The sequence below is a fragment of the Bos grunniens genome, chromosome 14 (assembly GCF_055505025.1).
Source record: "Bos grunniens cultivar Pamir isolate PY7600 chromosome 14, Bosgru_T2T1.0, whole genome shotgun sequence".
In the NCBI taxonomy this organism is placed as follows: Eukaryota; Metazoa; Chordata; class Mammalia; order Artiodactyla; family Bovidae; genus Bos; species Bos grunniens.
In genome coordinates, this window is record NC_141178.1 from 72,228,200 (window position 1) to 72,252,671 (window position 24,472).

General features: G+C 39.8%; 1 protein-coding gene across 36 annotated transcripts in view; it reads right to left on the bottom strand.

Moving 5' to 3' along the window:
- LOC147359668 (uncharacterized) overlaps positions 1 to 24,472 on the bottom strand; it is a 587,603-nt gene that overhangs the window by 48,323 nt on the left and 514,808 nt on the right. The window contains exon 6 of one of the 36 annotated variants that reach the window (XM_086335520.1): positions 21,910 to 23,203. The exons of the other annotated variants lie outside the window; for them this stretch is intronic. The gene's annotated coding sequence lies outside the window, so the exon portion shown is untranslated. Of the gene's footprint in view, positions 1 to 21,909; positions 23,204 to 24,472 lie in introns of those variants that run through there. 36 annotated transcript variants of the gene reach the window in all.

Sequence of the window (24,472 nt, forward strand, 5' to 3'; positions counted from 1 at the left end):
ACAGAATTTGACTATTCTTTAATAGATTAGATTAAGCCAACCATTGATCTAGAGAAAACCAAAAAGAAAATACAATTTGAACCAGTAGCAACAATTCGCATAATTCATCCCTATGTTCCCTTGCCCATTGACATTCCTTCGGAATTTTAGCCACTAGTTATCTTTCTACTCTTTCATTGAACAAATAGTTTCTGTGTCTCCATGAGGTACCAAGCACTTTACAAAGTACTAGGGGTCGAAGGAAGCAGCCTGATTCCTGCTCCACACATGCTCACAGCATAGAGGAGGGAAAAACAACATGATTGAAGAGACTGACTGCTGTCACACAGGAGTGTTAACCGTGAGAGCACAAGAGGAAGCATAAGCTCGTGTATGCTCAGCCGTGTCTGACTCTCTGCGACCCCGTGGACTGTAGCCTGCCAGGCTTCTCTGTCCATGGGATTCTCCAGGCAAGAATACTGGAGTGGGTTGCCATTTCCTTCTCCAGGGATCAAACCTGCATCTCTTGTATCCCTTACACTTGCAGGCAGATTCTGTACCACTAGCACCACCTGGGAAGCCCTGTGAGAGCATGAAGGAGCAAGGAATGCTACCTGGGTCCTTCACAAAAGCTTGACAGTTGATGGCATTGAGCTGATCTCTGAAGGTTGAATGGCAGTCTATCAGTTTGGGAAGGCATGGTTCCTAGGTGAACCTCAAGGGATTGGAGCCCATAGTGTGTGTAAGGTAAGATCATCAGAGAAGCCCCTATTTGATAGCCCTTTTCCCTCTGAGGGTGGGTCTTCACTGAAGGCGTTGCTGCTGCTGCTGCTGCTGCTAAGTCGCTTCAGTCGTGTCCAACTCTGTGTGACCCCATAGACGGCAGCCCACTAGGCTTCCCTGTCCCTGGGATTCTCCAGGCAAGAACACTGGAGTGGGTTGCCATTTCTTTCTCCAATGCATGAAAGTAAAAGGTGAAAGTGAAGTCGCTCAGTCGTATCTGACTCTTAGCCACCCCATGGACTGCAGCCTACCAGGCTCCTCCGTCCATGGGATTTTCCAGGCAAGAGTACTGGAGTGGGGTGCCATTGTCTTCTCCGCACTGAAGGCATTAAGCCTACTTAAATCCCTCTTCTTAATCAACATATGCTGATTGGATGCTCAACCACTGATTGGGTGTGAGAAAAACCATCAGTTGGATATTATGTGGGCATCTATGCAATAAGGAACATAAATCATGATATATGACATTCACAGAACACTCATTATGTGCCAGAAAGCATTCTATCCATTTTTACTTATTTCATCCACACAATCCTTACAACATCTTCTTTTTGCAGCTTTGGAAACTGAGGCCCAGAGCTATCAAAGACATTATCCAAAACTCCTGGACACAAAATAATGACCTTGAGATTCAAACTTAGGTAGCCAGACTCCAGAGCTGTCCTACTGAATATTAAATACCGTCCTAACTTCAGTTTCCTGGAATTAGGAAAAGAAAACAAAACTCTGACCTAGAATAACACAACACTGACAATTCATCTCCCAGATTAACCTGGAAGGGAACACAGAAGGTTGAAAATAATCAGAGAAGAGTAAATAGATTTTATGGCTTTTAGGGTAGACACAATGTAGTTCACACTGGGTTATAACATCATTATGTTATTTTTTTCTTGGTTAAACAGGCTATGTGTGCGTAGTCAGGTAAACAATATATGATCCCATCGATTTGGTCCCTTTTTCTCCTCCACTCACTCCAAAATAAGAGTGGGATTTTTGCTTTCTTCATACTAAGATGCAGATTACAATGATATGGTATTTAGCAAGGTCTCTATAATTATGACTTAAGTAAAAATGCATCTTTTAGTTACAACCTCAGAGATTGTTTAAACCTTCTTTACATTATTTAGGTAGAAAAGCAGAGCATGTCCAGTAAGTACGGCAAGGAGACTAGATTAGCCCTCCCAGCTCCCCCTTCAGCCATCTCCCCCCTACCCCAAGCACTAACAATTCAATCAAGAGCAGTAGCTGTCTGTGATGCTCAAACCCTTGTCTAGAGAATATCCAGTCTGACTCCATCTAGATGAGAATAGCATTAGAGTGAACAATCAGAAGTTGAATCAGAATGGTCAGTGGTGGTCTTCCCTTCAGAATGGCCTTAGGATGACTCTCCCAGGTGGGGTAATGAATGACTTAACATCTTCATGATTTCTCATCACCATTTAGAGCTGAATTCTTCAGCAGTGGCTAGTGGACCACAGCCAGCCCTATAATGTGTTTTTGCTTAACTCACTATTTTAAATGAATGAGTGATGAACAAATACTACACTAAAATATTCAGAGATTTCCATAAAAATCTGGTTTTCCGATTTCCTGTGAAGTCAGAAGGCCTGGCAACAACAGCCCACTTTTCTGCATGGTGCCTGTCAACAACTCGCTGTAGTTTACTAGAAGCAACACCACTGAGATGGGACATTCCTTACCCTATGCATGTGGCCTGTTTCACTCAAGGTATCTGTCTGGCCCCAGTCTGGATTTGTTTTTGAATACTGACTTAGAGCATTGGGAAGAATGAAACCTAATTTTCACAGACTACTCTCCTACATATTTGTACGGCTATTTGCTAAGTGATAACTATGTCAGAGCAAATGATTGAACCATGGCTAAATCAGGCAGCAAGCACTGAACAAACATCATATGTGTTTATGTTTCTATTTTGATTGTGTATAGTCTTTTATTTCCAACATAAATCAAAGCCTGTCGGAAGAATTTATCTATCAATGTGATTAATGCAAGAAATTATATGTGAACTACTTAGCTCCCTGGGGTGAAATTCAACTACTCCTGCAATGTGCAAAGAATACTCATGTTTCCTAATATTAATAATCAGAAAAGAAACCCTTGGGTTAAATGATTAACCAAGAAGGTAGTCCCTTAAATAAAGTGTGGTGTCTATGTGCAAAATCTATAAAAATTATACCCAGCAACGGGAAAAGCATCCAGATTTAAGGAAGACCTAATGTAATGAAAGGTTTTCCTGAGATACAAAAAAACAAAAATATAACCTGTTAAATTAAGAAATGGGTATCATGTTGTCAAGCCATTGTTCTTTTAATTAAGTATAATAGACTTTTAGGCAAAATTAACATAACACATTTTTCACATGTTTAGCCACCTGGCAAAATCTTATCTGTCAAAAGCCACATCAAGCAGCTTCTGTGAAGCATTTAAACAAAACTCCATCTCTCCTTTGTAGCTCCCCATGATGATCTCAATCCTCAGTTGCCGTATTTAATTTACTTAAGTATGACTATTAGTTACATGCTAACTTTTCTTTTAAAATTGTGAGCTATTTGGTAACAGAAAAGTAAGTCAACTTCTTTAACGTGGATGAATAAATACATGAATGAATATTAAGTAATCAAGCTTTAAGCAAGCTTTGGGAGGCAACTGTATAGCTATGAAAACAGCACTGAATATATTTGAAATATTTAGAACTAAACTTTGTGTCTGTCACCTACAGCTTTGAGACACTGAACAAGGAATTTTACAGATGGACAGATATATTTCCTAATCTATTTGCCTAATGGGGCTATTGTGAACATCTAACGACATATTGCCTATAAAAGTAACTTGAAATCGTTAAGAGTTTATCAAGTATACGGGGCTCACGGACATGAATTCTATCATTTTCAGAAACCCGTAACAATCATTTGCATTCATCTTCAGCTAAAACTTGCAAATACGGCCAGTAACATTTTTGTTTTTATATTTGTCAGTCGGGGCTCTCTCAACAGAGACATTCCATAGTGTCCATATTGTTTCCATGGGTACCTCTGTGAAAAACCAAGATGGTGGTGCATTTTCAAGTTAGTCAGACTTGACATTCGATTTCTGGTGGGAGCAGGGGATGGAAACAAAGAATTCTGAAGTAAGTGAAAAGAAAATGATTGCAGGTTTCCAATCAAAGAATACAAAACAAATCTAAATTCTTACCATTCATAATGGGAGAGGTGGAGAATACATGTTGGGATGAGCATAATTATGCAGAAATTCTATTTATTCTCAAAAAACCAATGACCATGGAGCCTCAGTACTCTCATGTGTAAATTGGGAATGATGATAAATAGGCTTTCAGGTGTTGGGGATTAAATGAAATAACCTATATAGGGCATCTGGTACAGCATCTGGCACATTCCTTTTGGAGGGAAATGTTCAGCCTCCCTAGGTATGCTGACAAGAGAGAGCTAGATTGGCAGTCTATGGTGTGCCTAGGGGAAGATTTAATGTTGCCTTTCATGTGGCACCCAGCCGCAGCAGTCTTCAAGGGAAGTTATTGCATCTGGCCCCAGAAGCTGAGCTGACATATCTGACAGGGCCCGAAGTGCAGTTCTCCCTGGGGTGTTGTAACCGAGACAAGACAGGGCAGGTGGCAGTAATTGGCATCACATCCACTCAGGGATTGGATATAACATGGATTACCATGGAATTCTCTTTTTAAAAGAGAGGCTCTATGAATCTTAGCCAGTTCTAAACCCTTTGATAATTATTTCTATCATCAATTACACAGCTGAAGGTTGAAAGGAAAGGCCATATTTTCTTGGGAATAAGCAGATTTACCCTACTGTTCTCGAATAGAACAGTGGTATTAATAGCTAGCAGTTTCCCATCACTATTATACTACTCAGAGCTATACATCAGTGCTTGGACCCAGAGGGTACCACTTCATTTCCTGATACACTTCACCATGTAAATTCTAAAATTCTAAGTTCCCTATACACATCATGCCCTTCCACATTTTCATGCCTTGCTTCTTGTAGATCCTTCAACTTAAAAAAAAAAAATCTGTTCCATTTTCCACTTCTATAACATCAAACATCTTTAGGAGGCAGCAAAGACTAAACCCAGATCCTAGGGCATAAGGCTTGTCCTTTCTAATCCTCAGTTGTGTACAAAATAGGAGCAAAACCCTACCATGTGGGGTCAGAACATGTATGTAACAGCCACACAGAATTTGGCGGAAGTAACTCCAATGTGCTTAGGTCTCTGCAAACCAGCCCTGCCCCTCCACCTTGAAATTAATGGCAGCATATTGCTACATGTTTCAAAGAGAAGATAGATATTAATAGGTGGGGAACTGTGGTGTTGGAGAAGACTCTTGAGAGTCCCTTGGACTGCAAGGAGATCCAACCAGTGCATTCTGAAGGAGATCAGCCCTGGGATTTCTTTGGAAGGAATGATGCTAAAGCTGAAACTCCAGTACTTTGGCCACCTCATGTGAAGAGTTGACTCATTGGAAAAGAGTCTGATGCTGGGAGGGATTGGGGGCAGGAGGAGAAGGGGAGACAGAGGATGAGATGGCTGGATGGCATCACTGACTCGATGGACGTGAGTCTGAGTCAACTCCGGGAGTTGGGATGGACAGGGAGGCCTGGCGTGCTGCGATTCATGGGGTCGCAAAGAGTCAGACACGACTCAGTGACTGAACTGAACTGAACTGAACTGAAATAGATAGACAGACTAATGATAGATTCCAAAAGCAATACTTGAAAATGTGGCATTTGCTGACGGTTTTCTGGGGAATCAAAGGATATGGTTCCCTTACTTAGCAGCATTCACCTTCAACAGGTACTTTTCAGCTCTGTCATCTCATAGCTTAATTATATTCTGAGTGGAGAAAGAAGAGGATATTACATTTATAAACAAAAATATCAAATGAAAAATAACTTTTTAATAGCAATTATTTTTAAAGGTCTGTCTCTATTAGTTAGGGTTCTTTAGAAAAAATATATGTGTGTATGTGTGTGTGTGTGTGTATGACTTCCAAGTGGTGCTAGTCAAGAACCTGCCTGCCAATTCACGAGACTTAGGAGATGCAGGTTCACTCCCAGGGTCAGGAAGAGGGAATGGCAACCCACTCCAGTATTCTTGCCTGGAGAATCCCAAGGACTGAGGAGCCTGGTGGGCTACAGTCCATGGAGTTGCAAAGAGTTGGACACAACTGAAGTGACTTAGCACACACACCCATGTGTGTATATAGATTTACTTTAAGGTACTGTTTCATGAGATTTTAGAAACTAAATCCCATGATCTGCCATTTGAAAGATGAGCAAGGCCAGTGATACAGTTCAAAGACCTCAGAACTGATGGTGCAGACTCTAGTCTGGGTCTGAAGTCTTAAGAACTAGGAACATGAAAATAGATTATTTCCAGGATGGTAGTCAGGCAGAGAGTGAATTCAACCTTCTTCCATCTTTTTGTCCTATTCAGGCTCTCTATGAATCAAATAAATAAGTGATAAATGGTTGGATTAATGTGGCCTATCTCTTTGAAGAAGGCCATCTGATAGTCTTAATCCACCAATGCAAATGCTAATCTCGTTAGGAAATACCCTCACAGACACACTCAGAAACGATGTTCAACTTTTATCTGGGTAGCCAAAGGCCCAGTCAAGCTGGTGCATAAAACTAACCATTATAGTCTCCAAAGGCTTATACTGGGAGTTTGTGAAGAGTAATGGACTTGGGGTAGGTACTTGTACCTCTACTTCTCATAATGACATTGACACAATTTCTTCTTACTCTGGGTGGGAGATATGAAACTGGGCTTCTTCAAATAATTTCCCCTTCTCACCTGCTGTTTGGAATCACTGATTTAACAAACATTTATTAAGCACCCACTCTCTGTGAGGTAACAGTAAGGAAAAAAGGAAAGATGATAAGAGAGAAGTTAGGCCCTGCTCTCATGTAGATTATACTTTAATGTAGGAAAACACATTCACACCAATTAACATACTGCAACCATGCAATAAGTGTACATGTGGCTATAAAAAATATAACGAGAAGATCTATTTTATATGAGAGTCGGGGCACAGAAAAAGCCTCTAACAATGATTATGTTTCTTAGAAACGAACGGCTTACTTTCTAATAGGCATGTGTTCTGTTCTTCATTTCTCTTTTCCTCCCTTCCTCTCTCCCCTCCTTTTTTTTTCTTTTCATTTTGGTTATAAAAGATAAAACACAAAAATGACCCATTTAAAAAAAAAAATCTAGACAACAAGTCTCCACCTATGACTTCCCAACAGCAGAATTCAAAAATAAAGAAATAATAGTCCTAGTGAAATTGGGCTTGGCTCACCTGTCCTCAGAGCACAGGGAATGATTATTCAGACAGACCTGGAAGCTACAATAGATTTGGTCGCTGTCAAAAAGAGAAGCTGAAGAATACACATTTAATAATAGCCCCAAGTAGATAAGCAGACCCATTTTCTAAATTAATAATAATAATTGCAGTGATATGATGATAATAGGCTATGAACCATGTGCCAGTTCCGGTTTGAGGGATATCCTGTACACAGTGTCCTTTAATGCTGATAACAGTCTATTTTATTCACATAAATGTCCAAATGGCTTTGTCTAAAGAGCCATACAAAAACTCTCAGCTGGCTCTGGTCAGTAAACTCTCAGGGAAGCTGAGAGAGAGGCCTGGCAGGGAGATCTGCAGTGAGTGGGGCTGGTGTCATGGTTCCAGGTGAGGACAGAGGAAGGAGGATTCAGTCATCTCCAGGTATAAAAGCCAGCAAGATGCCAGAGAATATTCTTAGTTCCTGCACAAATTTCAATTTATTGTTTAATCTTTCACCCAACAAAAAGTATTTTGAAATCAAACATATGATATATCAGTAAGTAATTACAATTAGCCTTTATAGATATAGTACTATTATATTACCATGGACAAAGATGCTGGGATGCAGAGAGGATTATCCAGCCTACAGTCATCTGCTGCTGCACACAGAGGCCCAGGGTTGGGAAAGAGTATCCCATAGGCTTTTCTGATCTAAGTCCAGATCTTTTGTTTTCCATATAGGAAAAGTGGAAAAGGGAAGCCATGCAAAGGGAATAACCAGCTCAAGGTCACATAGTAGGATCAAAGCCACAACCTATACCACATTGTTGGACTCCTAGGCTCAACAGCATTTCAACGTGCTAAGCTACCTGTTTCAGAGATCAGACTGACCCTTGGGTCAGCTGCCCCTTTAAAGGTTGAAACTGAGTTAAATCCTCCACTGATCACTACTCAGGAAAGATAGTTGGGGAATGGCCCATCACATATCAAAGCCAGACAAAAGAATATGCGTGACTCAGTGCAAATCATATCTACTTTCAGAAGAGCAAGTTAGAGCCTAGGCTTGTCCCATTAAAGGAGAAACAGCATTTTCTCCATGTGCAAGAAATTGTGATAATTAAATCAGGATCAAGTTGCTTTTCTCTCTCACATGTAAGCTCTCACATCCAGCAACTCTCACCATCACCCACAAGAAGAAAATAAAGCTACTTAGATTTATTTTGTTTCTATGAAGCATGGGCTTGATGAATTGTGCACTTTCTATCCATTTCTTAAGGGTGTTTTACAAAAGGCAGAAAGATTACTCCCAGAGTACTGGGACAGTTTCTCAAAAATACAAGCAAACAGTTCAAGTGTCAACGAGCAGAGTACAAAACAAAGGAGTACTCTAGAAGCCATCCGAATAAACTGGGTTTTAATACTACTCTACATGTAGCCTTGGGCAAGAAACAGGGTTCTTCTAGACTTTGGTTTCTTCTTCCATAAGAAGATGAGCTCTGATGTCTTTAGTGGCTCTGCCTTTCTGAAAGTTTCTAATTAAGAATATGTATAAACTACCACGTATAAAAAAGATAGCTAGTGGGAAGCTGAGGCATAGCACAGGAAGCTCAGCTCAGAGCTCTGTGATGACTTAAATGGGTGGGATGGAAGAGGTGGGAGGGAGTTTAAGAAGGCGAGGATATATCTATATGTATAGCTGACTCATGTTGTTGTACAGCAGAAACTAACACAACATTGTAAAGCAGTTATATTCCAATTAAAAAAAGAAAAGAATATGTGTAAAGTACATAAGGTTATTCCAAGGCACAGGAGTACAGGTCATCTCTGGAGTGGAAAATCAGGGTTCATACAAGAGATGATTGTTGGATAGTCGAAGGTACCCAATGAGTCCACAAGGTATTCATAACCCAGTCAAGTGTCAAAGGATCATTGAGGGGAAATTCCACTCTCATCCCCAGGCTGTTTTCCTATGAATCCCCATCCAATTTAAGCACATAAAAAGGGCCTTTTTTATGTTAATATTTGCATATCCCAACTCTAACATTTCCCACCAAAATAGAATACTTTTGTACCCCCATCAATTCGTCACAAGAGGATGTCTAAAATCCACACATTTATAAATTAAAAGTACAAGGTACAATTTGTATCACTCTTAAAGAGGGCAAAAAAGAGGGGAGGGTGTGAGTAGTCTAAAAACATCATGTAAGAAATAGAATAAATTATATGGCAGTAAGATTAATGTTCCTAATACTTGCTGAAACTTAAATTCAAGATGGTATGAATTCAAGGAATAAAAATGACTGTATCTATGAAATTTTAAATTTTAAAAAGAGCTCTTTTATAGGCTTCATCTAATTTGTACTTTTTAATTTTTAAAATAACACAGTGTAAAATTAATTTTTGTATGTGAGTACAGCTCTATGCATTTTAACACAAAGAATAGATCTGTGCGGTCACCACCAAGCCACGGGAGCATCAGGCTCATCACTCTGGATAACTCCCTCACGCTACTCGCTTCCAGTCGTCATCTTCCCCCACATGTGAGCCCTAGCAACCTCCTGATGTGTTGTAAGTTTACACAGCACCATGTTTGAAACTTCCTTCATTCACCTATGGGATTCATTCATGGGCTTGTGTTTATCAAAATTTCATTTCTTTTTATTGGTAAGTATTATTTCATCCCATGGAGGCACTGCAGTTTACCTATTCTCCCATGAAGAACATTTGGGTTGTTTACAGTTAGGGGCAGTTACAGGCACAGCTGCTGTAAACATTCATGTATAAAGTTTCGTGTGAACAAACACATCTATTTACCCAGGGTTAAATACTTAGGAACAGGCCACACTGTATGCATAGATTTAATTTTATAATAAATTGTTAAACTCTTTTCCAGAGTGCCTGAACTACTCACAGGTATCTGAATGAATGCACACATTTTCTGCCACCGTTCCCCACCTGCCTCCTGGTTCAGCCCCACCCTCTTGCACGTATATCCTACCGTATTGCCCAGCCAAACCAAAGGATTTGCATGTCTTAGAGACCACCATGGTCTCTCACTTTTAGGCCTTTGTTCCCTCTGCCTGAGATGGCTGACCTTCCTAGAAAACTTAGCATTTTTGAAACAGAATTCAGGCCAAAATTCTCTTAAGTCTTCCTTGATTTTCATTCAAGCAGGATAATGTTTTCTGCATTGCTCTCTAATCATGCTTCTTCCACCAAATCCTGACTGTAAATAAGCAGTAACAGTGAAGTGTTTGATGTTCGACCTTCATTCATTCACTTACTCATTCACACCTTCAGCAAATATTTATTGAGGATCTACTATGCTCCAGGCATTGCCTAGATATTCAGGTTAAAGCCCAGTCTGGCATCTGGCACAAGATCAGGAGAGGTATTCTGGGTGCAGAGCATAAACAACATGGCTAAGGTTACACATGCTTTAAAAATTAAAACTTAGATCTATTGCTCATCCAGCTGCCTTTCAATTAAACATACGTAACCCCAGGGGCAACTGCATTATTCTAAAAGTCTCTTTGCAGGGAAGGAACTGTTTTATTAATCTTTATATCACATGAGCTAACATGTGAGTACTCAGTAAATATTTGCTGGAATGCATTGAGTCAGTAGTGGAAACTGTATTTTACAGTGTTAGGTTTGCCATTTGATACAAAACCAAGCTTTTATTTTAAATATTTTATTGGACAATAAACTTCTTGTTTTTATATTGAAAGATTTTTGTCCAACAAAAATTATGTCTCCTCATCATAGTCAAGGTTTCCTTAAACATAAAATAAAACACATCCTCTCATTTCATATTTCATGTAGTAAGCATATTTCCTCCATGGCAGCTCATTTTCTTTGGCATCTGAGATTTGCTCAAATAATTGACTGTAGTCTGCAACAGCAGTTTGTAATGCCTGTGGTAGTGCCTAGATAATAAGACATTGTGGTAATTTGGTCATTTTGTTCAAATAGCTGGCAGGTTTAATAAATGCCCATTGAAACTGTTATTTAACTAATGTATCATTTATTCATCAAACACTGAGTGCCAGCACCATAGTAGGCGCTGATACTGTAGAGATGAATAACACATTGTCCTGATCATTCTGAATAAGAAAAAGACACTGTGTAATCTAGTCCAGGAAGGATGGGGACAAATGGTTAGTAAAGCAATGCATTCCACAGAGATTTGAAGATTACCACCTACCTCTATATCTTTGCCTGCTTATTCTTTTGTTTCAAGTTCAACAAATGCAAATCCCTTAGGGTTTCTTGTAGATGACAGTAAAGGGTGTTGGATTTAGCCAGCATTTCTCAGATACTCTCTGCATCTAAGCACGATTAATACTCTTTTGAAGCACTCCTAAAATGCAGCTAGATGTGAGCAAGAATGTTTTAAAGCAATCTAAAGTCAAAAATTGCCTTAACTAGGTACTTGAAATATTAGACCTTCACTCTGTCCTATGTGCTGGAGAAGGAAATGGCACCCCACTCCAGTACTCTTGCCTGGAAAATCCTATCGATGGAGGAGCCTGGTGGGCTGCAGTCCATGCGGTGGCTAAGAGTCGGACGCAACTGAGCGACTTCACTTTCACTTTCCACTTTCATGCATTGGAGAAGGAAATGGCAACCCACTCCAGTGTTCTTGCCTGGAGAATCCCAGGGATGGGAGAGCCTGGTGGGCTGCCGTCTATGGGGTCGCAGAGTTGGACACGACTGAAGCGACTTAGCAGCAGCAGCAGCTGTCCTATGTGCTAGTTACAACTAAATTACTGTCTACAGTATGTTAATATGTGTAACAACCACCACCATGTCTTTCCAAATGGAGCCCACAATTTAAGTGGAAAATAAAAAAGCCTGTGATGATACTATGAGAGTATAAAGAACAGAGTAATTAGCTTTGTTTGAAGGGAAGGAGTCAGCAGTGACTTCATAAAGGAAAAGATACTTAATTGAGTCTCAAAGGATTATTAGGTGTTTATCAGACAGACAAGGGACCAAAAGGGTTATAGAGGAAAGCAGGGAATTATGCAGAGCATGATATTTGGAAAAAAATAAGTATTTAATGATGGTTTGATGAGCTGATAGAACCTATTGCCAGTGGACTATATGGAATCTTCCTCTATCTTTTCCACTGAGGCATTTCAAAACATTGAAGAGTGCCTCACTCACATTAGATGCTAAATAAATACTTGTCAAATGAGAAGCAAGAAAGATTGGCAAGAAGGAGGCCACACACACACACTCTTCCATGTTTATCAGATTTTCACAAATGCCGAGGTATAGACACAGCTTAAGTGCATATCAGTGGGTGAATAAGCCAAAACAATGTGCCATATATATAAATGGAATATTATTCAGCTTAACAAAGAATGAAATCCTGCCACTTCCGATAACATGGATAACCTGGAGGGTATTATGCTGAATGAAATAAGTCAGGCTGCTTCCCTGGTGGCTCAGACGGTAAAGCGTCTTCCTGCCCTGCGGGAGACCCAGGATCGATCCCTAGGTCGGGAAGATCCCCTGGAGAAGGAAATGGCAATCCACTCCAGAACTCTTGCCTGGAAAATCCCATGGATGGAGGACCCTGATAGGCTACAGTCCATGGGGTCGCAAAGAGTCGGACACGACTGAGCGACTTCACTTTCACAGTGGTGGGAAAAACGCAGAGAGGTTTGTATAAGGGTTCAAACGTTTAGTTATAAGATGAATAAGATCTGAAGACCTAAACTATAACATAGTAACTGTAGCCAAAGACACTGTACTGTTTAACTGAAATTTGTTAAGAAAGTATAAGTGTTTTTATCATTAAATAAATAAATATGTGATGTTATGAATATGTTAATTAGAGGGAATTCTTTCACAATGCCTGCATATAACAAAGTTGTGTTCTATAAACATATTATAATTTTTATCTGTCAATTGTATCTCATTAAATTCAGAGAAAAATCTACAAATGAATCCTGCTGGCCTGGGGAATACCAACTCTGTGGCTATATCCTCCAACTGCCCAGATAGAGAAAAGGAAGTTCCATGTGCATCTTTGGTGATATTAGCTCCAGATCTCCTACCTTGGTATGGATTAGGAGGATGGTGATGCCCTGGAGCCAGCTTGTATTGGGAATTTTGCTATCCGGAGGTTTTGCTAGCCAGTTGTTAAATACTGCCATCCTTGAAATCAACCATAATGGGAGTATTCACATGACAAAGATCAACAAAAGCTACAGAGCAGGGTTGCTTTTGTTTTCTGAGAGCTGGTTCATACACCTGAATGGAAAACTGATTAGAAGCTGCCTTTTTGTAGAAAGTGAAAGTGGCTCAGTTGTGTCCAGCTCTCTGCGACCCCATGGACTATACAGTCCATTTCCATGGAATTCTCCATGGAATTCTCCATCTCCATGGAATACTGGAGTGGGTGGCCTTTCCCTTCTCCAGGGGATCTTCCCAACCCAGGGATCAAACCCAGGTCTGCCACATTGCAGGTGGATTCTTTACCAGCTGAGCCACAAGGGAAGCCCAAGAATACTTGAGTGGGTAGCCTATCCCTTCCTCAGGGGGTCTTCCTGACCCAGGGATTGAACCAGGGTCTCCTGCATTGCAGGCGGAAGAAAGGCTACCCACTCCAGTATTCTGGCCTGGAGATTTCCATGGACTGTAGAGTCCAGGGCGTCGCAAAGAATCGGACACGACTTAGCAGACTTTCACTTTCACTTTTGGAGAAAACCTACTGTTTTCCCTTTGAGTACATGCTTTTCTGGGCAACACATGAAGAGAAGTCATGAGGAACATGAAGAATTCCCAAAGCTATCCCTTGATTTTATGACTTCACTTGGTTGACCAGTTGAACCACGACAAGTCCACTTTGGGATGGAGTAGAATTTTTCCTATAAAAGGAAATGCAAAGGGGATCCCAAGGGTGGACGCCTCCAATCTTTTCTAAGTATATATGATTAAGCTGAAACACACAGGGTGTGATATTATTGATGAAAACGGTCTAGGACCAATTGACCCATGTCTGTAAAATTACAAAACGGTGCTATATCAACCAACATTTGTTTTCCAGTATGAATGCAGTTGTGTTTTACATTATGAATTGTGGGCCTGCATAATCTTCACTCCTGGAGAAGATGAAAGCTTACATATTACATGTCTTCCCAACTCCCACAGCTCCTCTCTTAATCAGATAAGCCTTTCTAGCAATTATAAAAAGCTATCCAGTTGTAGCAAGGCTTTGTGAAACTCTTCAATGCTCCCCAGTCTGTCTTACATCTTGTGTATCACCCAGCCCTCCTGGATCCTCTCACGTTGCCACAACCCACTTTTATGCTCAGCCACATTTCCTCAGTACCTTACAATCATTTTGTTCTGTATTTTTGGCTCATCGTCAGGTAGAGAGACAAGAGTAGCCAGCTGTGGAACATGGTTTACTTAGAGGAGTCCTTGCAGGAAAAAAATACCTTGACTTTGAGAAAGTAAAGGATCCCTATCAAGTTTTTATATGACTTTACATATGGCCGTGCATTGAGATTCGGGCATTAGCCTTGCCCATCTGAAGTCAGTTTGTCTTGGGTTTGGATCTGAGTGGACTCTGTCATATCTCACCTTTGAGACCCTGCCTAACCTATTCAACATTTCCCCACCTCATGTCCTCACCTGGAATATGGAGATAAAATGCAGCAGAGGCTTGTGAGTGTTGGCCAAACTAAATGGTGTATGCACGGTGCCTGGCATAAAGTAAGAACTTAATAACTGTTTTTTGGCTTATTTTTTAATGCTATAAAACCTTAGCTCAAGGGAAATTTATGTCACATATGGTCTTCTCTGTAGATTATAGCATAGAATGCTATAGTTATTTATAAGACAAGCATATAAGACAGAGAAGGTCAACAATACAGTTATATAAACACTGATAACAACAAACACTAACAGACTTAACAGCAGTTACCAAGCTCCAGGAACTCTTCTAAATGCTTTACATAATCTAACTCATTTAATCAACAAAATAACCCTATGAAGGTTCATTTCCAATTGATAGATCAAAGGAACGGAGGCCAAGTTTAATTCACCCAAGTTCACCCAGCCAGAAAGCTACAGAGCCAAGATTTAAACTCAGGGAGTTTAGAATCTTTGCCCCAAACCACTAAACCATCTAGCCCTTTACAACAAAGAAAACATTTTTATGTACATTGTCTCACTGACTTCACAAAACCCTGGGAAATAAGCCACTTCAGAAATTCCCTGGCATTCTTCCCTTTGGGCTTCAGCTTGATTTGCTGTCCCTGAATCTTAGCTGTAGCTCTGCCCAGGGCTTTCAGAATTCAGTTGTGCTGCCTTGAAGTTGGAGACTGAACTTCCTGGTTGATTTCTAGAACTGTAAAACACACGGCCATCCCTGAGCCAGCCTCTGCTGGCCTCCATGTGATCAACAACTTAAGTGTTGTTGTTTTTTTTCATTGGAGTATGATTGCTTTACAATGTTGTGATAGTTTCACAAGAAAGTGAATCAACCATATGTACACATATATCCCCTCCCTCTTGAGCCTCCCTCCCACCACCCACCCATCCCATCCCTCTAGGTCATCACAGAGCACTGAGCTGAGCTCCCTGTGCTACACAGTAGCTTCCCAGTAGCCATCAATTATAGCCTGGTGGGCCACAGTCCATGGGGTCGCTAAGAGTCTGACACGACTGAGCGACTTCACTTTCACTTTTCACTTTCATGCATTGGAGAAGGAAATGGCGACCCGCTCCAGTGTTCTTGCCTGGAGAATCCCAGGGATGGGGGAGCCTGGTGGGCTGCCGTCTATGGGGTCGCACAGAGTCGGACATGACTGAAGCGACTTAGCAGCAGCAGCAGCAGTGTATATATATGTCAATGCTACTCTCTCAGTTCATCCCACCTTCTCCTTCCCTGTGTCTGCAAGTCCATTCTCTACATCTGTGTCTATTCCTGCCCTGCAAATAGGTTCATCTGTACCATTTTTCCAGATTCCATATATATGCATTAATATACTATATTTTTATCTTTCTGACTTACTTCGCTATATGACAGACTCTAGGTCCATCCACTTCCTACAAATGGCTCAATTTAGTTCCTTTTTATGGCTAAGTAATATTTCATTGTATATATGTACCATATCTTCTTTCTTTGTTCATCTGTCAATGGACATCTAGGTTGCTTCTCATGTCTTGGCTACTATAAATAGTGACAGTCTGGGGTTTTAATCAAGGCTCTTTGGGTAGCAAGTAAAACAAATAAAAAACATTCTGCACAAACAAGCTTAATCAGAAAAAAACTAGGAAGTGTAGAATCTAATAAAAGGAGATAGAGATATTCGATGGAACCCAAAGAAAAGGAAACACAGAAAAGATTAAAACCAAGAAGCTGAAATCTGCCAGGAAAACCAAACCTCAACATCCCTTGGCCCCTCTCTCAATGACATCATGCTTCAGCCCTTGTTTTGTTTACATTTCCTTTAATTTTTTTCTTTCTACAAACTGGTTTTCTCTCCTTTCCTGGATGTCCACACAGAATGGTCATCTTATACCTCCAAAGTTCATATGCTTCTCATATGAGACCAGCGGACTCTAACACCTTGAATTCCCATTTTAAATTCTACGTTGGGAGAATATGCTTAAGCTCTGGGAGGACTGTGTGTCCACTCTTGATTCTATACCTGTATGGAAGTGTTGGGAAAATAGGGTCACACAGTAAAATTCTAGTGGACAAAGCAAAGCCCATGCCTGTTGAAAGACAGCATTTGTTACAAAATGACATATCACTTGTTGGCTGGGCAGAGACCCAAGGAAAAACATACCATAGAAAGGTCTACTTGATTCAAATCTCCCTTCACTGAGGAATTAGTGACATTCCTCAGTTCTGTCCTTCTCTTTGCCATTAAGGTCCTGATGACTATATTATTCACTGGGATTCTTGCAGATGGCTTTTTATCATAACAATGGAGAATCTTCTTCAACATAAAATTCTCTATCAGAACACAGCTCAATATGGGCAGTGTAACCTAACAGACGCTGTAATAAATGGAGAACATCCTCCAAACTGTGAACTGTTTTTCAAGATGAGAGTTTAAAATGTTCTCCTATTTTAAAATTCAGATTTTTCAAATGCACATTTACTTATCACAGGGTGGAATCTTTGTCACTCTTAGAAAAAGAAACTCCGCAGATTCTAGCTTCAAGTCAGAACATTTTTTACACTCAGAAAATATTCTCTGCTTGCAGAAATATTACTGAGAGCAGGAGATGACTGTTTCTGCTGCTCAAAGCTGTCTCTTTGCCAGGTGGTTTTAAAAATCATTAGTTGTATACCAAAAGTACTTATTTAACACATTTTTCCTTAAATCACATTAGTTTTTTTTTTTTTTTAATCCTTGAAGAATAATTTAAACTGAGTATAAAGCATGGGTTTCTGCTCAGCTCTTCTCTCTGATAGCGAGTTGGGCTTAACATAACCAGGTATTAGAAATCCCACATCTTCTCTTCCTTACCCAAGAACTTCACAAAGTGATTTAGTCTCTCAGAGCCTCATTTCCCCATTTTAAAATAAAGATAACCATGCCTAAGGATAAGGAAACATGTAAGATTCTTAGCAGAGACCCTGTACTTATAGCATAAACTCCATAAATATTTGTTATCTATTTGCCCAACCATTTCTTTGTCTCTGAGCCCATTTTATTTTACACTGGCCCATTTAATGAGAGGAGTTAATACTTTACTAACCTGAGATTTACAGGACATTTTACTAATTGGCTGTACATCCGAACATATACATGTGCCAGGTAACACTGGAGAAAAGAAGGTACAATTACTTCTGGCAAGAAATAGCTCCTATCATGTGTCTATAACCAAACACAAGATATTACATTGTAATCAGAAAGAGACCTGGGATTGTATGAGAGGACCTGTGTTACACTGCCATTCCTCCCAACCCAAACCCTACCTCTACCACCCCAAAGACCATCAAGGTACCAACTCATAGTCCCTTGTCTATGTGGTCCCCAGAACAAAAATTACTGATGTGTGTTATGGTTCACTTAAATTTCTTCAACTACTAGTGAGTCTTCTCAGTTTTTCTTAGGTTAATTTGCTAGTTTTATTTCCCTTTTCTAATTACAACTTCATGTCTCATCTATTATTCTGTTCACTGATAATCTTCCTTTCATCAGTTTGTAAGAGACCTCACTTATGACATTGTCTGCTGAATATGTCATAGTGTTTCCAACTAATTGTTTGATTCATCCATGTTCCTTTTTAATCAACATGGTGTTTAAAACTTTAGATATTCAAAACAAGATATTTGGTTTCAAAATTTGTTTTTTTTTTAAATTTTCTATTCACTTCATCTTTAGGAAAATGTTATAGTTAAATGACTATCACCAATTACTGTAGGATAGCTTAGGGCCACCTCAGTAAGTAGAACTTACTAAGTGAAACACAAATAAACAAATTTGAGTTAATGAGAAGAATTCAACACAAATGATGTCCAGAAGCAGAGAATCTGTCCCAAGGTAAAAATTTAGACTTGATCTGAGGCTGTTTAAAAACTGCAATTTCCAATGAGCTGCCCAAATGAACAGGAACCAGATGCAGAGGGGTAGGGGCCCTTCTACAAGGACTGGAGCAAATTGTGAAGGCTTAACCAGAGCAGGGGAGAAGGTGATGGCAGCCCGCTCCAGCACTCTCGCCTGGAGAATCTCAAGGATTGGGGAGCCTGGTGGGCTGCAGTCCATGGTGTCTCTAAGAGTCGGACATGACTGAGCAACTTCACTTTCACTTTTCACTTTCATGCGTTGGAGAAGGAAATGGCAACCCACTCCAGTGTTCTTGCCTGGAGAATCCCAGGGATGGGGGAGCCTGGTGGGCTGCCGTCTATGGGGTCGCACAGAGTTGGACACGACTGAAGCGACTTAGGAGCAGCAGCAGCAATCAGAGTAGGAATTGATGTCAGAAGATTCATGGCCCTGAGCTGCTAGCCTAGGACACTTCCAATTGCCCTGTCTAGAGAATGGACTAGCTTTGATTCAAGTCCCTTTCTGCTACACAGTGTGCCCAAGGTAAGGTTGCAATAAAGCAGCCAATGAAAACCCATGTAGCCACACAGAATCCACTTACCATCAGCAGGAAAGGACCTCATATGTCTTAAGTGCCTGCTATGTGACAGGCATCTTATCTTCCTTATCTCATATAATTTTCACAATAATACTCTGTGATGTAACTCATTATTCCCATTTCACAAATTAGGAAACTGAGTCTCAGAGAGATGAACTGGTGTAGTAAATATTAAACAGCTAATAACTGGTGTTGGGAAACGGGAACTCATGTCTGATTATCAAATATATTTTTCTATTTATTGTATCATAGAATTCCTTCTCCAATATTTTGGCCACCTGATGTGAACAACCAATTCTCCAGAAAATAACCTGATGCTGGGAAAGCTTAAAGGCAGAAGAAGAAGAGGCTGACAGGGGATGAGATGGTTGGATGGCATCACCAATGCAATGGGCATGAACTTGAGCAAACTCCAGGAGATGGTGAGGGACAGGGAAGCCTGGCTTGCTGCACTTCATGGGGTCATGAAGAGTCGGACATGACTTGACAATTGAACAACAAGAAGAACTTGTGGCCAAAGACTCCTCTAAAAAGCCAAATTATTTTTAGTCAAAATATACTTCTCATTGTCTGGTGACGAGTATCATCTGTCTACTCTAGAATACATGGCTTTCTTTCACTTTGAATATCTGCACATATTTGTAGCCAGAACATCCATCCATCTCTGACACTGTGGTGGGAAGTCCCAGGACTGCCTAAAATAGGCTACAGTTCTTTGAGCTGAGCTAAAAATAAGAGCCAGTCTCCTTGAGGGACTTGCTCGCCCACTGTAACTGCTATTTCATTAGTGGAAAACACTGCATTGCCCTTTCCCTGACCTCCTTTGCAAAGAAGGAAATGTTTCTCTCCACCAAGCCTTCCAAGTCTAAAAGACAGCTAATGAGGTCATATGGTCCAAATACCTGCATCAGGGCAGTATCCTCTTTAGGAGAGGGACATGGTTAAAGGAATAAATATGATTTAATTATGGGAATAGAGATGAAAAATATAATAGAATAACAAAAGTAATCATAGTGAACATTAATTAAATGTCTGTTATGTATTAGACCATAACACAATATTAAGTCTGAAGAAATTTTGTGCTCTCAGCCAAACTTAGGTAGGTTATATTATATTCCTTATGTTAAATAAGAAGCAGCAGAAGTGTATAAGGATCCCTAGTGGCTCAGATGATAAAGAATATGCATGCAATGCAGGAGACCCTGGGTCAGGAAGATCTCCTGGAGAAGGAAATAGCTACCCACTCCAGTATTCTTGCCTGGAGAATTCCATGGACAGAGGAGCCTGGCGGGTTACAGTCCATGGGGTTGCAAAGAGTTGGACATGACTGAGCGATTAACACTTTGATTTTCTGAGTCCCCCAAGGTCTCACAGCTAAAATAAGTAAACCTAGGATGTGACCCAAGATCTGTCTGATTTTTGCTCCATTACTATTGTAATGGACTGGCAAAGGATGGTGAGGAGAATGCAGAACAATAAGGAAAAGATCTGGCTTTAAAGCAAAGTACTGAATTCAGTTGATTCATTTGGGGTTGCCAGAATATTTGGAGATGTCTGAGAAGGACTGAGAAACCAGCAGTGAATACTTGTGGGGAGACACGAGGAAGAACGACAGGACCCAAGAGGGTGTTCAGAGTGAGATGAGTGGATGGAATCCTAGAGAAAACCTGAATTTGAGAGGTGAGATATAATGGAAACAGTTTTTTAAAAAGAAGAAAAAGAGGGAAGTATTCCAGAACCACAACAGTAGCCAATATTTATTGAGCACATAGGTATAAGCACTCTTAGAGCTTCAACTGAGTAATGTATTTCTCACAACTTAGGAAACAGATGCTATTAGTATTTTCCTCTTACAGAGGAGGCAATTGGAGCACAGTTACATAACTCAGGCAAGACCCTTCATCTAGGGAGGAAGAGAGCCAGGATTTGTACCCCATCTAGTACCAGAGCACATGTTCATTTTCTTCCCTAAAATCTTTTTTTTTTTTTTTTTGAAGCATAACCTATAGAGAAAAAGTTAACAAATCATGAGCATAAAATACAATAAACTTTCACAAATTGATACATTTTTATAACCACTATTTGGTTAAAAAGTAGGTTACTGCCAGCAATTCCAGAAGCCCCTTTCTCACACACCTTGAATGACTATGCATTCCCCTCCCTAAAATGTAACAATCATATGACTTCTAACACCATGTATCAGTTTTGAACTTTATATAAATTGAATGGTACAGTTTATATCTTCCATCTCTAGTCTTCTATTCAGAATACTTCTGTGAAATTTATCCACTTATTGATTTAGTTATTATGAGTACATTCCATCTCTGTGCAGTTTGATTTTTATGAACATAGCAAAATGCATTCTACCCTTACTGATGATGGACATTTGCACTGTTTCCATTTTAGATCTAACACAAATAGTTCAGTCACAGACATTTTCCAATCTTTTGGTCCATATGTGCACACATTTCTGTTGCATATATAACTAAGAGTAGGATTGCTAGATGATATGAGACATATGAATATATTCAAATTTACCAGATAATACCAAATGGATTTTTAATGCAACTAAGTTATACCTGTATATTTGCAAATAATATATCTGATAAATTATGTATATCGTAGAAAACTCCTGCAACTCTGAAGTAGACAAACATCACAAAAATTTTAAAGGGTAAAATATACAAATAGATACTTTACTAAAGATGTCATACAAATGGACGTTGGCACATGAAAAGATACTAAATATCATTAGTTAATAAGAAATACAAATTAAAACCATAATACAAATACTTCTGTATGGCCACAGAAGAATGGCTATAATCAAAAGACTGACAATACCAAGTGTTGACAAGGAAGTCGATAAATTGAAACTCTCATACATTACTGGCAAGAATGTAAAATGGGACAGCCTCTTTGGAAAACAAATTGGCAATTTCTTATAAAGTTAACTTTAAAATGCATTTAATTGTACACTTGAAAAGGGTGAGTTTTAGGATATATGATTACAACGCCACTTGCACGTGTGTGTGCTCGCTCACTCTTATCTGTCTTTGCAACAATATGGGCTATAGCCCACCAGGTTTCCCTGCCCTTTATTGTCTCCTGGAGTTTACTCAAACTCGTGTCCATTGAGTCCATGACACCATCCAACCATCTCATCCCTCTGTTGTTCCCTTCTCCTCCTGCCCTCAATATTTCCCAGCATCAAGGTCTTCTCCAATGAGTCAGCTCTGCATCAGGTGGTCAAAATATTGGAGCTTCAGCACCAGTCCTTCCAATGAATAGTCAGGGTTGATTTCCTTTAGGATTAACTGGTTTGATCTCTTTGCAGTCCAGGGGATTCTCAAGAGTCTTCTCCAGTACCACAGTTCAAAAGCATCAATTCTTGGGTGCTCAGCCTTCTTTATGGTCCAACGCTCACATCCGTACATGACTACTGGAAAAACCATAGCTTTGACTCTAAGGACCTTTGTTGGCAAAGTGTTGTCTCTGCATTTTAATACACTGTCTAGGTTTGTCACAGTTTTTCTTCCAAGAAGCAAGTGTCTTTTAATTTTGTGGCTGCATTCACCATCTGTAATGATTTTGGAGCCCAAGAAAATAAAATCTACCACTGTTTCCCTATTTGCCATGAAGTGATGGGACTGGATTCCATAATCTTAGTTTTCTGAATGTTGAGTTTCAACCCAGCTTTTTCTCTCTCGTCTTTCAACTTCACCAAGGGGCTCTATAGTTCCTCTTTGCTTTCTACCATTAGGGTGGTATCATCTGCATATCTGAGGTTTTGATATTTCTCCCAACAATCTTGATTCCAGCTTGTGATTCATCCAGCCTGACAGTTTGCCTGATGTACTCTAATTAGAAGTAAAATAAGCAGGGTAACAATATACAGCCTTGTTGTACCCTTTTCCAATTTTGGACCAGTCTTCTTGCATCAGATCTCATGATTTGATTTTACAGAGTTCTCTGAAATACAAGAAAATTACATATACATACACATACTCATGTACACATATGTGCATGCACATGTTTGGGTGGTTTTGTTTTTTGTTTGCTTTTTTTTAAACAGGTGAGGAAGAAAGATATGTCTAAGAAAAAGAGTTTATAAAGCTAGATTTGTAAAGCTGTAAAAAAAAAAGTTTGTAAAGCTCAGAATGGAAACTCCTATTAAATATTCACCCATACTAAAGGAAATGAAATCATGCTCTTCAGGCTAAACAGAGGTGCATTCCTTGGGTGGGAAATCGGAGTAATTTTGTATAATCACTAAGTGTTTATTTGGCACTTTGTCTCTTTAGCCTACTCTGTATCATACTTAAATGGTACTTCAAAAAGAAACATGACTCCTCTTGCTGCAAACTCATATGTCTTATTGGAAAGTAAGATATTACATGTCTCTTGACCCATATCTCCCACTCCATCATCAAAACGTATACTCAGGTTCGATGTACGAGACAGGGTGCTCAGGGCTGGTGCACTGGGATGACACGGAGGGATGGGATGGGAAGGGAGGTGGGAGGGGATTCAGGATGGGGAACACATGTACACCCGTGGTAGATTCATGTCAAGGTATGGCAAAACCACTACAATATTGTAAAGTAATTGGCCTCCAATTAAAATAAATAAATTTATATTAAAAAAAAACTTAGACACAAATGCAAATACACGTACAAATTCTTACAATAGGAATTCTTAGATACATTAGTCACACATGCAGACATGTTCGTACATAAATGGCATCTTAACCACACTTACATCAGTATTCATTCAGGTACATGAACACACTGCACAACTTCAGGGAATGTTATTTACATCATAAACCATGCAAATGGTGACTCCTTTCATTGTGCAGTACTCAACCTATACAACTAAAGGGCAACCTTGCTCATTCACCCAATCAAGGAGTCATAAATCTATGGTTCCTTTTTCTCTCTAAAGCTTGCCTTTCACCAAGCATAAAAAATCAAAACGAAAAGGAAAATAAAAGCAAGGGGAATTTTAAGAAATGAGGTAGTGACCTAGACATGAAATAAGAGAATATCAATAAGATGAATTGCCCACAGCTTGCTGACCAAGACCATCATCAGATGGAGAAAAATGAACATATTTTAAAACTTCTAAATGCACAGCCAAGCATGCTGCAGCCAGGAACTATGACTGCTTTTCCAAAAAATATATAAAAATTAGATGAAGACAAAGCTGATCAGAACATGGGTACTCAAATCAAACCATAGT